The sequence below is a fragment of the Thunnus albacares genome, chromosome 6, assembly GCF_914725855.1.
Source record: "Thunnus albacares chromosome 6, fThuAlb1.1, whole genome shotgun sequence".
In the NCBI taxonomy this organism is placed as follows: Eukaryota; Metazoa; Chordata; class Actinopteri; order Scombriformes; family Scombridae; genus Thunnus; species Thunnus albacares.
Window position 1 is genome coordinate 15,259,777 of NC_058111.1, and position 6,000 is coordinate 15,265,776.

Sequence of the window (6,000 nt, forward strand, 5' to 3'; positions counted from 1 at the left end):
ATCTTCTTTTCCTGAGCAAACTAAATGAAGGCATAAGGAAAAATGACCAGGGACATTATGAGATGCCTCTGCCCTTTAAGCAACGGCCACACTTACCTGACAACAGGAAACTCGCTGAAATCAGGCTCAGTCATCTACAACGGAAGTTCTACAGGGATGAGAAATATAAAAGAGACTACACAACATACATGAAAGAAATCATTGAGAGAGGTGATGTCGAGGAGGTATGCGAAGATGGAACTCCTGGTGAACGATGGTACATTCCCCATCATGGCATCTACCACCCTAAAAAGCCTGAAAAACTGCGTGTCGTGTTCGACTGTTCTGCAAAGCACGCCGGCAAAGGCCTCAACGAACACCTTCTTCCAGGGCCAGACATGATAAACAACCTAACGGGCGTCCTCATACGGTTCAGACAGCATCCCATAGCTCTCATGTGTGACATAGAGAAAATGTTTCACCAGTTCCATGTCCAAGAGGATGACCGCAACTACCTGCGTTTCCTGTGGTGGAAAGATGGAGATACAAACACACAACCTCAGGAATACCGAATGAAGGTACATCTTTTCGGTGCTGTGTCATCCCCTGGCTGTGCGAACTATGGCCTGAAATATCTAGCCAAGGAAAACAGTCTTTCACATCCAATAGGATCCCAGTTCATCACCAGAGACTTTTATGTGGATGATGGAGTCACAAGTACAGACACGGTGGAAAAGGCCATTCGGTTGGCACACGAGGCAAGAGAGATATGTGCCAAAGGTGGTCTCCGTCTTCATAAATTTGTGTCAAACAACCATGCTGTTCTACAGAGTGTACCCTCGTCAGAATGTGCGATGGATGCTAAGACAAAGGATTTAACCTTCAACGTTATACCGCTGGAGCGAGCGCTAGGGATTCACTGGAGCATAGAGGGGGATAGTTTCAGATTCAACAACACCTTGAAAGACCAACCAGCGACACGTAGAGGCATACTGTCTACTGTTGCCTCCATATATGACCCCCTCGGCTTCCTTGCGCCTTATGTTCTCAAAGGAAAGAGGATCTTACAGGAAATGTGTCACCAAGGTATTGGTTGGGATGACCCCCTACCAGAGATGCTGAAGCCACGGTGGGAGAGCTGGCGTCACGACTTTGCCAACCTGCAGAAAGTAAACATAGCTCGATGTTATGTACCTGCCAATTTTGGAGAGGTCATAGATACAGAGTTGCATCACTTTTCAGATGCGAGCGCCAGTGGATACGGACAATGCTCTTATCTGAGAGTCAGAAACCAAAGAGGAGAGATTCACTGTTCTCTTGTGATAGGAAAGGCCCGTGTTTCTCCCACAAAATTGACTACAATACCAAGGCTTGAATTAACTGCAGCAGTGGTTTCAGTCACCATCAGCAATATGCTCAGAGAGGAACTTGGTTATGCTGATGGGAAAGAGTACTTCTGGACAGACTCAAAGGTAGTCTTAGGCTACATAAATAATGATGCACGGCGCTTTCACACCTTTGTCGCCAACCGGGTCCAGAAGATCCGCCATAGCACAAGTCCCCAGCAATGGCTGTATGTCCCCACAGATAAGAATCCAGCGGATGGCGCATCCCGGGGAAAAACTGTAAATGAACTCCACTCTATCACTTTCTCATGGCAGACTCAACGATGCCTCATTACGGACTCTACTTTATGAAGCCATGGCTATAGTCAACAGCCGACCCCTCACCGTGGATAACTTAAATAGCCCTGACAGCCTGGAGCCACTCACCCCCAATCATCTGATCAATATGAAATCCAGCATAGCACTGCCTCCCCCTGGCACATTCCCCAGAGAGGACTTGTACGGAGCGAAAAGATGGCGGCGTGTACAATATCTGGCAGAGCAGTTTTGGAGCTGCTGGAAACGGGAGTATCTTCACATCACCACAAGGCAACGATGGCACATGCCGATGAGAAATATACAAGTGGGTGATGTAGTGATGGACATTGATGAACTGTTGCCCAGAAGTGAATGGAGACTCGCAAGAGTCTTAGAGACTGTCAGTGGTAAAGATGGACTTGTAAGGAGAGTGAAAATCTCAGTAGGAGATAAAAGACTGAACAAGAAGGGTGAACGCCTTGGTACACGTTCCATATTAGAGCGACCAGTGCAGAAGTTAGTTCTGTTGTTAGAGGCTTCTGAAGCCCATGACTGTAAGCAAACATTATCATTCCTAATGTGAAAATTATTCATAGTTCATATCATTTATTATGAAACATTCATAATTTTGGTGGGAGTGTAAATAACCCAATTTATGTCTTAGCTCTAAAGAAAAGATAGCCCTGTTGAACATCATTTTGTTACAATATGTTTTTATTACATATTTGATCTGTTTCAGGTTTGTAGTGCCTTATTTCCTATTTTGATTAGAAGGGCTTTTATTTTGAAGGCAGCATTCTGGTACTCACCCAGTTCCTGCTTCACGCAACAGTAAAGATAAACAGTAAAGATAAACAGTAAGATGAAAGAACTAAGAAGGAAAAATGCAATGTTTTAGCACCCCCCGAAGAGGCACAAGGTTAGCATTTAGTGTAATATTAATGTGTGGTTAGTTCTTAAAGTAATTTACGTAACGTTATATTACTGTTTGTTTAACTAATTGAGTTAGCTTTAGCTTAATACGAGCTAATGTTAAGCTATGTAAGGTGTCTAATATATTGTTTGTTTTGTGATTTGTACCCAGCTCTTACGTTGGTTTTGGGATTGTCATTAAACCTAAAATCATCAGTTCAAGTGTCAGACCATCTTTCAGTGGGGTATGCTACAATCATCTTGAATCTCAAAATGCATGTGACTGTCTACATGGATGTCACCATCATGCCTACAGCTTGATGCATCATTATCTACTTGTGCAGGGTTCTCCAAGGAGTCTCTGTGTTTCCTGCTGATGTGGGATGTGAAAGATGATTTCACATGAAAATATTTTTTACAGTTGGGAAGGCAGGGTGTCTACAGGTATAAACAAGTTAAATTTAAGACTTTTTAATACCTTTTTAATACCATTTTAAATGAAATTTCAGCCCAAACTTGCAATGGAAATACACACCAAAAGTGAAAATATACTCAATGATCAATGTCAGTTCAAAATGAACAGTAAGGTTAAATGACAATAATCGGTTGAGTTTAAATTCAGTTGGTTGAGTTTAAGTTTAACATTGTCCAAATGTGTTTAATGTGGAAAAAACAAAAAAATATCATTGCTGTCCTAAATGGTATTTATTAGAATATTCTCAGAACATTTAATATCAGCGGACAAAAATCTAGAAATCAAAATCGACAGTTGTGTGCAAACCAAACCAAGTATTTTTCACCATGTAATGCCATGTGTGGATACGTTGCCTTGGTCTAAAATTAGGTCCCCTGAAAAATACTAACAGCAATTCTTTTGAACTGCAAAGAAGCTACTGTACCACATTACTTGCTTATGATCACTGACCAGCTCACAATAGCAGTTTGATTTCTGTCCCGGCTAATGAAACCTTGTATTTCTGTTATAGGCCTACCTTAAACATTATAACAGTGTGAAAGCACAACTTTCACTATGTGAACCCTTGAAACAGGGAGGTGGAAAGGTAAGGAAGAGAGAGAAAATTTCTGACTGGACATTATGGCATATGCCTGAGTTCTGCTGATTATTTTCCGGCTCAATCTCAACCTCTTTCAGCTCTGTGACTTTTTCTTTGTATGATACATTTAATGTAATTTTAAAAAATTACTGAATCAGACAAACCTATCACTGCTGTACGCATGACTGAACAAGCTTCAGTTAAGCGTGACAGTGTACATTCTGCTAGGTTTCTGAAAACTTAAGTACCAGCAGAGACACCTCCTGACAGCTGGTTGTCTTGTAGAAACCTCTGAACAAGTTGTTTCATTCTTTCCTGGCACAAGTCGGGGTCTGAGAACATGTTTGTTAGGTCCAAACAAGCCATCTGCCTCACAATGGTGTACTTCAGTGGGCTCTTGTCTTACATTTTCTGGACGATGTTAGTTTTTTCTGTGTAACTGCATCCACGTACATCACGATCATTGGTCATTTTGCAATAGCCCTATTGACGACAGGTAGGTTTCTATGAAACCATATGAGAAGCCCACAGAACGGTAGGGGAAATACAGATATCTTGGTCAAAGTGCAGAAATTGTCTCTTCTAGCAGGGGTATTGTGAAAGACTATATGCAAAGTCTTGAGCACTTTGTCCAGCTGACAGACACTGAAGCCACTTTTGAAGGCATTGTGGAGTGTGTGTAGCCCACAGCTCCCCACCACAATCAGCTGGGCACCTCCAAACACTTCTGCATGTTCCTGCTGGAGCAGTTAAAAAAAACTTCCAGTTGACACTGGGTCTATCTATGGAAACAGAAATCATGTTTCTCAAGTCAAGCTGCTGCACACACTCCTAGTAATTAAAAAAGATGCAGACATTAGCCATATCTCATATCTGACATTGTACTTCAGATTAATGACTGGGTCAGATGAAAAAGAATGAATTCTATAGGCAGTGCAGCTAGCCTATAGCCATAGTCAGTATAGGAGATGTCACCAGCCTAATACTGGTCAATTTTTGTCTGTGGCTGGTAAGTCTATATTTATATATTCGCAATACCAGAGTCTATTCTAAAATTCAACTCAGCTGGCAATAACGCACATGAAGGTCCAGTTGTTAGCTTTTCGTTGTCTGATTCAGGGTCTCGTCAAACATGATTACAAACACACCGCTTGTGCTTACATCGGCGACTAGCTGTTTTTTAATATACGGGGCCAATCCAAATTTAGCTACGTATCTGGTTTTGTCTTTTCCACATATATAAATATCTGTTCAAGCCCCGAGTCTGAAAACATGGCTTTGAACATGTCTTTAATACCGTCATTTGACTTGTATGAGTGGTGGCTTGTCCCCATCCTCAGCACCCAAATCACCTCTGCTCTGAGTGTTGGCTTAGAGCCACAATTTGTTCTAGCAAGGCCTTAGCACAGCCCGTCTACAGTGAATAATCTGGCTTTAGTTTAACCCTATGGTGTAACCAAACTTCTCTGCTTTAACGACAGTGCATACCGGAAATTCTTCCTCTTCTTCAATCTGGCAGATTAGAAAAATTCTCCCGGTGACGTGACAAAAAAACATTTAAGACCACTCAATTTGAATTTAAGACAATATAATACATTTTAAGGCCTTTCATTTGAAAAGGTGTATTTAAGACATTTTAAGACTTTTTAAGTACCCGTGGCCATCCTGGAAAGAGGCAGGTAACTTTTTCCCTATCTCTTATATGCCATTTCAAATGATCACACAAGCTGAGCAAATTGGGAGATGTATGTTCACATCCTTCAACCTGACAAATCACTGCATCCATCTGACAAGGTCTGCAGCTAACATTAGGTTTATTTGGCTGTTTGTGCTTCCGACGCATGTGGGACTTAAGTTTAGGCAGTGTCTGAAAACTGAAAGAACAAGTCAGCAAACCCTAAATTAGCCAGGTTACTATGCATTTTGATATGGTTGTAAAACCTGGAAAGCGTTCACAGATAAATTACATTGTTTGCAAACAAATGGCGTGACCATCTTGACAGTTACTGCTAACTAGTCTCTCAATAAATATGTACCATAAATTGTGAATGTCATGAGCGTGGCGTCATCTGTTAAATGTAATGTTAGTCTGTTAACGGTATATCACGTTATCTAACTACAATGAGAGACTGCTGATTTAAGTTAGTTAAACAGACAAACATAAGAAAGAAACGTGACGGATGGTCTTTGTACACGGGAAAAAACTGGTGATGTAACGTTAACCAACGTTATTTGACTCTAATATTAAACTTTACTCTAACATTAAGTCAGGGCTCTACAGTGCGAGTATTTCACTCGCATTTGCTTCTAAAAATAGAGATGTGTGAACTGTAAAAATAATTTACTCGCACACTGTGCAAGTACAAATTACAACCATAAGACTATATGAAACACTAGAGGGCTTTTAAATT